We start from the raw sequence: 12,992 nt of genomic DNA, 5'->3' as shown, positions 1-12,992 counted from the left end.
AGAGGAGAGACAGAGAGGAGGATCTTCCATCGACTGATTCACTCCCCAAGTTACTGCAACAGCCAACACTGAGCTGATCTGAAACCAGGAGTCGGGAATCTCCTCGGAGTCTCCCACATGGTTGCAGAGTCCCAAGGCTTTGGGCCATCCTGTACCACTTTCCCAGGCCACAAACAGGGAGCCGGATGGGAAAAAGGGTTCAACATCACAATCTTAACTGCATAGGATACTTTGATTTCATGAGAATGAGAGAGAGCAAAGGAAAGAGAAATCTTTCATATTGGGATTCGATCCCAGGCACTTGAGTGTGCAGTGTACCAGGTGTGGTTTAATCTACTTCACCGTAACACATACTCCGGATTTTCTGAGTTTCTGTATCAATGTCCTTCCTGTGTGCCAGGCTCCAGTCCAGACGACTGCCTGCCACTCTGCCTCTTCTGAATGCCATTTGGGGCAGTTTGTTGATAGTTCCTGTTCTCTACATTCTCCATGAGCTTCGGTGAGTATCAGTGATGTATTCTGTAGAACATTCCTCAATGTAGTCAGCCCCGGGTTTGTGGAAGATTCACTGAGTTACTGGTTTGGGAAGAAGACACCAGGGAGGTGAAGTGCCCTCCTTGTGACATCCCAACAACATGTGGAACTTGGTGAAAGGAGTGTTTACCAGGTCTCTCCCTCATACAGTAACTCTTTCTTGTACACTGTTTTTCACAAGGGGAAGGGAATAACGCCCCACTCTTTGGAGTGGAAAGCACCTGTGTATGTACATACTACTTAGAATCTTTCTTACAGAGAAGGCATCCTTTCAGTGAGCCTTGCGTATATCCAGCAAGGCAGTGAAAGAAAGTAATGAAGCTAGAGGTGTCCACGATTAGTCGTGACTTAAATGAATCTCCCGGGTCACTTTGGTCATTGGTAGGCTTAAGCCTTGTTTTCGGATTGGCCTCTTCCAGAATTCAGCTTTTGAGTAGATTTTCCACTCCTCGTTCAAAGCTCTGTCCTCGGGAATCTGAACAAAAAAGATCCATCACCTCACTTTTCAGCACACTGTTGTCTTCTAAGATCTATCGTAGTGGAAACTTCTGAAAGCTGTGCATCCTTCATATGGTTAAGGGGTCATAAAAGAACAGGAGGCGCACGAATAGGGCAGGGAAAGCAGATAAACCGGCATGTGGCCTCAATTAAGTTGAAATGTGGCTTGATCCACTGTGGACTCTGAACTTGCTCCTATCCAGGGAGGTCAAGCATTTGCACAGGACAGTAACTGCAAGCTACTGACATATTCCCTTTCAGCCGGTAAGTGAGCACACGGCTATCAAAAGACAAGTCCACGTGGGAAACAAATCGTGCCCAAGTGCTGTGTGCCTCACCTCTCAATCCAATTGACAAAATCTTTATGAACAAGAAATGGTGGCCCAAGTAGATATATGTAAGATACTGTGATGCATGACAGACATGCAACTGATCCATGATTGCAAGAATCTGGCGATGTGAATGACACATGAAAATTGATACGGTTTTGTGTTTCTATTGTATGGAAAAATATATGTTATACGCTAACGATAAAATGTAGATACTGTGCATTTCATTGTATATTAATATAGTAAGATAGATTGACTATAAGCAGATAAAGAGGTGGGCTTGCTTTTTTTTCATTTGTATAAAACAGGCAGAAATCTATTTTGAATGAATATGATCAAAATAATAAGACACATTTTTTGAACCCGGATTAAGACTGAGCTATTTCCAGAAAAAAAATTCCTCCAAAGCACTCAGCTACGTTTCCACAATCTCCAGGATACTAGGAACCTAACATCATTCTTTCTGTGAAAAGCAAATGCCATGCTTTTCCTGTGTAAATGGCATGAAATTACCCTGATAAATAGGGTATCTGATAGCAAAAGGAAGTCAAGTTTGCTTAAACCGAGTTTCCAAGACGGATGGCTCGGCATTAAACAACAACAAAAGGAAAACAGAAAGCAAGGTCTTCAAGCAAGTGCTTGAGCAACTACCAGTGCGTGTCTTGTGACTGAAGAAATGTGTGAGAGATCTGTAGGACAACAATACATCAACCCTTTGGAGATGTCAGTGATTGCAACTGGGTCAGATGCAGAAAATAAATTCTATCACCTCTGCATGACTGATTCAAACTAAAAAAAAAAAAAGAAAAAGTCCACAGCAAAATGATGGACACAGGTTCACAGAAATCTTCCTGAGAGTCGATTGTTAAGCAGCCTGACAAAACCAGAGTGACACTGGCGCACGGAAGCATGCCTGCCCTTCGCAGCGCAGAGAATAAAGCAGATCTTAGGCGCTAACATCGACCAGCATCTATTTTGCAGTCTCAGAGACTTGAAAGAGAGAGGATATCTCTAGGTTTGAAATAAGTAACTAAATGTATGCCACTATGAATAACGCTGCTTGTAAGTGTGGAGACCATGACTGATTAGAGCAGTGCCCTAATGACCCAGGCAATGGCTGGAAATTTAGAATGATTTCAGAATCTGTAGAATAAATTAATATGGGAATATATGCATTAAAATATAGCAGGTGGCTGTAACATCATCATCCTTGCCTTTGCTCCTATAAGTGTAAGTGGCCACGGTGCTCAGCGGACCCATGTCTGTGCTCTGCCTGCGTTAATAGCTACCTCCGTGACCTTAATCAACAACCTTAACCCCAGGAAACCCTCTTGTTTCATCAGCAAGATAAGTTATTCAAAAGAAGATCAAAGGTCTTCAGTAAATCGGAGTTTCTAAAACCTCCTCTTTAATGATAGCTCTCCTCTTAGTGCCAAGAGAAACACAAGAAAATGGTCCACAGGATTCTGATGCCACTGAATACCCAGGCTTGAGCTCTGGAATCTCAGGTGTAACTCAGGTTGGTTAGGGTTAGGATTAGGGTTAGGGATAGGGTTAGGGTTAGGGATAGGTTAGGTCCTCTGCCTACCCGCTTTGAACATTCTCCTCCTGGGCTAGCTGTTTAGCAATTCTTTCTCTGTAAAACGAAGATGTGATGAAGATGAAATCATCTATTCGTGTGATAGAGTCAACTTCACATTGTGAATGTTTTCAGCTGGTGACTGCGGCTTCTATTGGAGGTTTACCAAGGAAGGAGGTGCTCCCAGTGGCATCGCTTGCTCCCTTTGTTTTCCTAGGATCGATTCACTCAGTGAACCCAATACTGGCATGACGCAGTGTTGTTAGAGCAGACATAAGCCATCTAGTTGCTGTTCAAATACAATGATACAAAAGTATTCAGAAACACTAGATTTTTGTCCTCTCTCTCTCTCTCTCTCACACACACACACACACACACATGGCTTCATAATTTGTTGGATGACAACACCACTCCAGATGAAGAATAAAGATTCGGTGTGCAACACTTTTCTTCAGAGGAAAATCAAAACCGCAAATCTTTTACTGATGGAAAATATTACAAGGCTTCCATGCAGTTAAGACCCAACAGTTTATGTGGATGTTGTTAGCACTGGGTCACTAACTATTTTCTTAGTCTCTGTCTCCACTCACGAAATAGATGGCGTGAAAGTAGTTCAGATTACCCATAGAATTAAACAATAGAAATAATTCAGTATAAGAAACATGAAACTGCCTTCTTACAAGTGTGCATTGTGGAAAACCTGTGACAGTGATGCCATAGTTTGCAGGTCCATGAGTTAGAGATCCCTGAAGTAGACGTCATTCTAAGACTGAAGGTCTCAGAATAAAGGGGCCTCAAGCAAAAGATTTACGGTCCAGCTTGGCAGTCAGGCAGAGGCAAACCCAACCTGCCTCCACCTGCTTGTTTATCCAGGCTCTTGATGGATGGGATGATGATCATCTCGGAGAGAGCCATGTGCTTTTCTCGGATCAGCAACACCCCAACAAGGATGTTTTTTCAGTATTCAGGCAACCAGTAGCCCTGTGAAGTTGCGCGTGCATTAAACCCTTGCAGTAGAATTCCAACTCCTGACCCTCCTGGTGGTGGATGGGGCCGTGACATTTGGTGAAGCCATTACTATGAACAGGAGTCACACCTATTTCTTCTGAGATGAAGCCTTTGTCAGCCCAAGACTCATCGGGGTGCTCTTTTCCTGTGCCGTTGTGATCAGCACAGTAAGTAAAACTTTATAGAAAGAGGAATGTATTCTTTGCATTGTCCAACATAGCAACTGTTGGCTGCAGGTGCCTGCTGAACTTCAAGTGAAGCATGGGTAATGTGACCTGGACGCTACCTGCTTCATTATCTTCAGTGGCAACTAATCTGAAGTTAGCTTTAAGTGACCACATGCAGCAACAAGCCGCCTTGTTGAACAACGTAGTTCTGGGTATTGGCTGCCCTCTCAACCCCAATTCTGCATTGACAGGAATGCTGAGCAGAACTCCCTGCCAACCGATGACATAGATGCACTGAGAGGAAGTGCTAAAATGCGTGCAAGTCAACAGCTTCCAGAGATTAAGTGAGCTCCATGCTGGATAGGACTTACTATTTAACATGTAATTGCCCCAATCTTCCTACCCTTAACACACGTGTTACTAACATGCAATGATGTCCCTTTTGTAGCCTACAGGCTCAAGTATAGACGGCTCACCCGAGCTGGATCAAGAAGATTCTCTGCCCTGAAAATGTAGAAACCAAATTTATCAGCAGCTGAGTCATTTGCTGAAGTGTTGGATTTGCTTTCACTTTTCTCATTGTCAAGTGCATTATGGCATTATAAGCAGGCAGAGGCAGAAAATCTAGTATCACATTGTCAAGGAATATGTATCAGTTGCTTTAGAACTATACTGCTATAATAATAAGGGGAGGAATGTTGGAAGGTAAAAATGGGGATGGTGGAAGGAAAGAGGGGAATCCTTATATCTATGAAACAGTATTAGGGAAAATAATAATAATGGAAAAGAAGTCTAAAATAATTAAAATAAGATAATATATATGTACAAATATACATTGATGTGCCCTCAAAGTGGTTAAAAATCACTTGAAAACTTGATTTAGAAATATGCATGTTACCAAGTTATCAGGATGCTAAGGAAAGAAGGGGAAAACAGTAACTCCTCAGAGGTGCAGTGTTTCCGTGCTCTCTCTAAAATATGCTTTCAAGGAATGTGTATCTAATGTGTATTATCTTCAGGACTCTGCACTGGATACTAGGGGTTCAGATGGAAATAAAGCAGATTGGGTCCTTGACTCTAAAGGGTGTTTAGAATGCCCGTAGGTTTGAGTACTGCAATAGGGTCAAAGTTCTCTCATTTCTACACTCAGTGCATGGAGCCACAGTGATGCTCCAGTGTGCTCCATCGTAGGACAAGTGTCCATAATAACAGCATATGCCTTCCTTCTGCCCACTCTGTGTGTAAAAAAAAAATCCCAGTGAATAGCACTCTCCTAAGAGACTGTATCCTTCCTAGTTTCCCCAGGCATCCATAGGTTAGTAATAATATCTGTATGGATCCAAGTGGTGTAATTCTCTTATAAACAAACTATCGAACTGCCAGGAGGAACAGCCACAATACTAACACATACAGCACGGTAACTGCAGTAACATTAAATTATTCACTGACCAGTCAGTGTGTTAAAGGCTTATAAATTATCATCAATAATCCTTACAGCAACCTTGTGAGGTAGTTATCATCATCTGCATTCTTTTAAGTCAAGAAATGGACAGAATGCTACAACGAAGTAGAAGCAGGTTCCACACTTAATTGTCCGTGATGTCATAGCCTCTCTTTCCAATCACCACCAAAGAGGAAGGCAGAAAGGGGCAGGGAGAGGGTGCCAGGGACTCACTATGCCAAGAGTGATGGCACCACGCAGACTCCCAACATTCCATCGGGTGGGATGTTCTGACTAGCTTAAATAGAATCTATTCCATGCTGATTCTGCAGCTGATGTACCTCTACCTTCTGTGTTTTGAAGGACGGGAAACAAAAGCTTTGCTATATTCTTTCCTCTCTCTTGGTATTTTTACTGAAGGCTGCAAACGATGTGGAATTTGATAACTACAATACTTTATTATGTCTGGATAAATATTGTGGGCAAAGTAAATAAGGACTCACTACCATTTCCAAAGTATGTGCTGTTTATCTAAAGTAAGCCCAAAAGCTGTGGCATGAAGCTTGGTGAATGCTACCAGTTTTTCAGTAAGTTTTCAGTATTTAAAGGACAAAATTCTGTCAGGGTGTCAGGTCCAAAGAATATCATGTGTGCACACTTGGTCTGTTCTCTCTCTCTCTCTCTCTCTCTCTTTCTCTCTCTCTCTCTCTCTCTCTCTTTGTGTGAGTATGTGAAAATTACAAGGTAGAAAAGTTACAATGTAGAAGGAATTAGTTTGTCCAAGTTAACAAAAGCCATCCAAAACATGGGAATTCTTACCAGTTAGAAAAAAAAATAATCTTCTGTCTTGAAATACATAAAAAGTTATGATTGCAAGTAAAGTGTGTATTTTAGTCATGTGTCACTAATAATGCCACATGGTACATTTTTAAAACCATAAAGTTAGAACCAGTATGTTTGTTGGAACCAAATGAAGAAATAAAATTAACTGTGGATTCATCTGATGAATATCCATCTGTAGGTAAATATGAGGTCGAGTTTAGATTTAAAAAGGTTTTCGGAAAATAAAAATATCAGAATTAAACACTAATAAATAGAAAAAGTGAACAAAACAAGTTTATTTGAATATCATAAAGAAGAGCAAATATTCAGCTTAGCAACTAAAATGTCCACATCATACAGTCCCTGAGTTCGATATCCCGATCCACTCCCGACTCCTTCACCCAGTTGGGGCAGACTCTTAGAGGTGGTGGTGATAAATTCAAGTATTTGGGTTCCCACTACCTGGGCAATGCCAGCTGGTGCCTGACCTTACCAGCACAAACATGGATAAATAAATAACAATGAACATTGCATTACAACATAATTTTAATTGTTAAAGTTCTGTATCTCATCATCTATAAAAATGTAAAATAAAGCCATTTTGTGACATCTGCTGACTTTTTTGGCAGCAACTATCCATGTCTAGCTTGGGTCTATTGTTTGTATATTTCTCTTACTAGATTTGAACTGATTTCAAGAGAATGCAGCCTCATGACGAAGCCTCTGATTATTGTCCTTCTGGCATCATATCTCATACCACAGCAGCAATTGTAATGATGAGGAAAAACCCTTAGAGTAGGAACCTGATGAAAATGCAATCCACTTAATTTAGGTAATGTTATGGAATGTTAGCAGCCATAGTGGACAATGATGTCTTCCCATAAAATCTAACAAAATATGTCACCTTGGTCCTAGTGCCGTTTCCTAGTGGCTGAAGTCCTTGCCTTGCACACAACAGGATCCCATATCTGCCTCTGATTCTGGTTGTTCCACTTCCCATCCAGCTTCCTGCCTGTGGCCTGGGAAAGAAGTCGCAGATGGCCCAAACACTTGGAACCCTGCACCTGCATGGGAAACCTGGAAGAAGCTCCTGGCTTTGGTTGAGCTCAGCCCCAGCCATTGCGGCCGCTTGGGGAGTGAACCAATGGATGGAAGATCTTTCTCTCTGTCTCTTTCTCTCTCTGTATACCTGCCTTTCTGACAAAAATAAATAAAAATCTTTTTTTTATTAAAGTCACCTTTTAAATACACACTTAATAACAATCCAGTTCAAAAAGATCATATATTTCTAAGTACACATTTCTGAAGTATGCCAGCAAAAAAAAAGGTTTCTGCTTTAAATCACCGTCATTCCTCATTGCACTGTCTGCTCTCATCAAATCCCATTCAAAATATTCAGGGTGGGATCATCACCAACAGTCATGGTAAAACAGATGAAAAGTATTTGTAGAAAATAAAATCCTCCATCTATGTTATTGCACCAGTAAGTGCAATATGTTGTTGGAGAGAGGAGGGATTACATTTTTTGCTTTATGGCCATTCTTTAAATCTTATTCTAAAAATATTGCTTAGCAGTGAGAGTAAAAATGATTGCTCCTGTCACACACATCCCACATAAAATGTTTACTGCCACAACACTCACGGGCTGGCCTCCGCTGTGCAAGCCAGGTGAATGTGGCGAGAAATTGAAGAAGAGTGCCCATCCCGGGGTTTTTGCTGGATACCAAACTGTCTTAGTTCGATGCCAGTTGTTTTCATTTTTTTTTTTGTTCTTTTCTGTCTTTTCACTGTCTTCAGATGAGCTTTGGTATGACTTGGAATCTATATTTTGGAAAGCAGTCCAGGAGCGGAGAAAGAAGAAATATTGGGTTTTCTAGAGGAGAGGGAATTCATCGTCCAAAAGAAGCCACATGTCCTGATTCTGGGATATGAATACATCCTTCTGATGGTTCTACCAACTGTGTGTGTGTGTGTGTGTGTGTGTGTGTGTGTGTGTGTGTGTGTGTGTAAAGGAGAGGGTGGGATTGATAACGAACGTGTAGGGGGTGTCAAGGAGGTGGTGGAATTGATAGTGTGTGCGTTAACACCAACACTAAAACAAGTAAATTTAAGATGCTTGAAAGCAAGTTGCTCAAATTATTTCGCCCTTCCCTATTTATCTTTCAGATCTGCACAATTTTCCTGAAGGCTCAAACATCTACATACTTGTTCCTTGTTGCAATTATAGTCTGTCTTCTGCCGCTGTGAACTTCAAAGAGATGGAACAAAAATCTGCCACAGATGGGTTCCTTTTACCGTTTTCATTGCATCTTTGATTCCAACAATCTCAACGACTTCTCTCCAAAATTCATTTGTCCAATGAGCTCCCCAAAATTTAGATTAGTCTGAATCAACTTCTACATTGGTCCTTCAACTAGAAGCAAAATTTTCCATTAGCTGAATGATTCGATGAGGGGGGAAAAAGGATATGCTGGCATCTTTTAGTATTCTTTGTCATCCCTTTCTTTGGGGAAACCAGATGCTCTTTTCATATTTTATAAAAATGATGCTCAGTCTTACTATCAGGATGAACCCAGTCCTCTCCTCTTAAAGCAAGACTGAGTGAACCAGCTCTTACTGGAGCTCCTGGATTACCATTCTTTCACTGATTCAGCAGGTGACTTTGCAGAAACCATTTGATGTGTCTGAGGCTTACACTTCCTATCCCTAAAATGGCGTGGGACCTATCGTTATCTCACAGATACGTTGTGAGAATTCAGAAGTTAAGACATGGAGAGTGCTAGTACCTATCAGTACCTAGTAAACTAGACTCAGTATGTCTCCTTTTGTAACAGTTGCTATTTCATCCAGAGCTGAGGGTCAATTGGAAGGAGCTTGTTTACCAAGTATACCGAGAGTAGCAAAGAAGAGAAACATTATATGTTTTGAGAATGTTTTAATGTATTTTTTTAAAAAAAAGAATTACAGAGAGAGCATGAATGACAAGAGAGAAAGAGAAATTCCATAATTCTCTATGCCCCCACATGAATGCCACACTCAGGTACTTGAGTCATTTTCTCCTGCCTTCCCAGGAACACTGGCATAAAACTGGAGCAGAAGCAGAACAGCCAAGACTTGAATCAGCCCTCAAATGGGATGTCAGCTTTGCAAGAGTTGGCTTAACCCCCTGTGCCACAACTCCAGCCCCAGAAACACCACCTTAGGGTCGCATGTAGACATGAGACCCAGAGAAGTCTGGTACTGGTACTGAGATCTCCAGTTTTGAGAACTGCTGAAACAGCCACATTTCCACTAGTGTTGTGTATTCCTTATTCATAAATCAAGAGCTTAGACTAACACCAAATACAAGTATTCAAACCAAAACATGCAAAAAATTTATTTTGCATTTCTTTGTTTCTTTGTTTTTGACACTGCTAAGGCGGATTAATTATTTCATGGCAGAAAGGATTCGGTAGCTGTCTACTTAGTTAGACAAGCTGGACCGTGTAGGAAGGACGGGTTCTGCTGGTGGAGTTACAACTTGGCTACCTTTAAGTTATAGTTATTAGCAATGACAATAAAAAGGCAGCAAGAATCTGGCTCCATTCTCTGACCTTTGAAACCCACATAGACCCTCTCTGCTAGCCATAAATTATCTTCCTGTGTCTGCCTTCACCTTGCGCTTAAACACCAAAATCCCGGTGAAGGCGTGTCTTGAATTAGCCATCTAACTGAATTACCATGGTTTAGTTATCACAGTCTGTTTTCTCTCTGAAGTTCTTTTTCATTTGTTTTTGCTTGTAGATCAAGGGCACAAGCATGCTGCGTTTCTTTCATGTTGGATTAAAGTTTTCCTGCAACCGCTTCACAATTTCCATTTATGGAAAATAAACATCTGTTTAGAGTTATTCGTTTCTTTTTGAAAGTCAGAATGACAGGCAAAAGATGAAGAGGAAATGATTGTGCACCTGCTGGCTCATTCCACAAATGCCCACGACGACTAGGAGTGGACTAGTTCAACGTCAAGAGCTCCATCTGCCTCCTGGACAGCAGAAATGAAGTTAGTTGAGCCAATATCTGCAATTTCTCAGTGTTAGCATTAGCAGGAAGCCGGATCCCCACAAAGGCAGAACTTGACTCCAAAAAATTAGGTGCGATGTGGGTGTTCCAATCAAGGACTGAACCTACGGCAACACAAGATCCACCGCTTGGAACTTCCATTTTATTTTGTCTCAGAGAAGCGTGTAATCTACTTGCAACATATGATTATTTTGTAAGTTGTTATGACAATACTGACTTTTTAAAGTGATGAACTTAGAAAATATTATGTAGCTTCATCTGGTTCTCCTGGTGTCGGAGATTTTATATTTGCAAGGAAGCTTCCAAAAAAGAGTGGGCTATTTCTGTGTCTCCCCAATCGGCAAGCGGATTAGTGTCACCTCGGCACCCACAGAGTCTGGAAATTTTGTCTTCAAGATTTGTAATGACTGGATTTGACATGAAGCTTGAACACCTGTCTTGTAAATCCTCCCAGGTGATTCTAATCAACTGTATTGTGAACTACTGATTTGAGGACGACTGAGTGTCCTAGAAAGATCGAGAAATCGTAGAAGTTTGCCAACGGTGCACAACCACCTTCAAATAAAGCTAAAATCGGAGCCTGGCACAATTGCCAAGTTGGGAGTTTTTCTGTTGACACCCAAGTCTCTGTGGTGGCCTTGGATTATAGCCAACCACTGAGCATGTGATAACCCTTCTAGAGGAGGGAAGGAGGGTAGGAAGGAGACAGAATAGGAGAGGAGAGAGAGAGACAGTATCTGGATCCTTGGGAATAAATTCCATCTCTGGGCTTCACCATAACATTAGGTTTGTTTGTTTGTTTGTTTGTTTGTTTGTTTGTTTTGCCTTAAGGTAATTCTAGGTGCCTTTCATCACTTACAAAAGTAGTCTAAGTATTTTTTTGTTCTGAGTACTAAACAGAATAAAGACAGGGCCTATGTAACAAGAACACACCATATACAGGCATGGCATAGAAGTTTTCAGCCATCTTAATTCGCAAAAGGACGTGGTAGATACCACCAGGGCACTGTATATGGGGCAGCCAAAGGCAGGTATTCATAGGTCTGCCATCATGACAGTGGCATTCCAGGTCTTTTTTACTGGATAGTCAAACACGCAGAGAGGAAGAGAGACAGAGAGGAAGATCTTCCTGCAAAGCCCTGATTCAAGCCCCAAGTGATCGCAATGTGCCTATCCGAAGCCAGGAGCCTAGAATCTCTTCCTGGTCTCCCATATGGGTGCAGGGTTCCAATTGTTTGGACCGTCCTTGATCGCCTTCCCAGGCCACAAGCAGGGAACTGGATGGGAAGCAGGGCTGCTGGGATTAGAACCTGCACCCATATGGGATCCCGGTGTGTGCAAGGTGAGGACTTTACCTGCTACGCCACTGCACCAGGCCCAGCATTCCAGTTTCAACCCATGGTTCTCAAGTAGAGAGTATCTCCCTTGTGGGCATTGTTTGGTTTCTCTTCTAGGTCTGTGCAGTTCAGAATCACAGTGACGGTCCAAGTCAGCAGGTAACTAGAAGGTGCTGGAACTCCTGGGCCCTGTAGAAGCTAGGAAGGAGATGCCATATCCAGGAGTCTGAAGAACACGGTCCAGCTTTTGTCCCCCATGAGGTAATGAAACCTTCCCATCACTGCATCCTCGCTATGATGAGCGAGCAGACTGTGGGCTCTCATAGGACGGTTACAATATTCGCATCCAGGAGAAAACTGCTCTCCGATATGGGAATTTCATCAGTTCTGGCCACGCGGCTTCGATCATGACACTATGTAAGAAGTGTGTATTTGTCTTGAGGATGGGAGTGGGGATAAACACACAAGAAATGATACCTTTTTTTTTTCCAGGATAAAATAGAACAGAATGGAGGGCTGTGATGTTGAAGCCAAGGGCTGGCCTTGGTCAAAATGAGGGCAATGAGAGATTCCTAGGGTGTACACTTAGTGACTTTTTTAAAATGAGGATGGCTAATGTTTAATTTCTATTCATTTCATAACTGCATAATTTATAAATGTCATTGGCTCTGTTGAACTGGGTATAAATTCTCCACTGCACACCCAAACTCTCCCTGTTATACATGCCAGTGCTCCATGTGAGTGGTGTTAGGAGTGTGACAAAGTCCTGTCAGTACTTCAGGGGAACAGTACCAACAGGTGTTCTGCCAGAGTAGGGACACTTGGAAGAGAAGGAGAAATCAGAACTTAAGGTGACCATAGAAGCTCTTTGGCATTCCTTCTCGAGGGAATATTATGCCTCCTCTGCAGAGCCAGCTAGGTTAGAACTAATTTCACTTGAATCTTGAGTGTAAGATGAATGCCTTCGCTTGTTATCTGGGTTATACCTAGAACACAGCTGGCATTCAGCCATTCTTCCCAGATGACCTACTTGTAAGTGGATGCATTGAAAGTTTGCAAACCTCTTGGCTTTTTACAATAAAGATCTACCCTATCAGGCAAAGCAAGGGGCGCTGATCCGAGTCTGAGGAGCAGAAGGATATCTGCTTCACCGCTGAGATTGACAATCTTTAATAATAATGACATTTTGTTTTCAGTAGGCGCTCAGTGTTGTTTGGC

The sequence above is a fragment of the Ochotona curzoniae genome, unplaced genomic scaffold, assembly GCF_017591425.1.
Source record: "Ochotona curzoniae isolate NIBS_2020 unplaced genomic scaffold, NIBS_Ocur_1.0 contig_908, whole genome shotgun sequence".
Classification (NCBI taxonomy): Eukaryota; Metazoa; Chordata; class Mammalia; order Lagomorpha; family Ochotonidae; genus Ochotona; species Ochotona curzoniae.
This window is presented reverse-complemented; position numbering follows the sequence as displayed.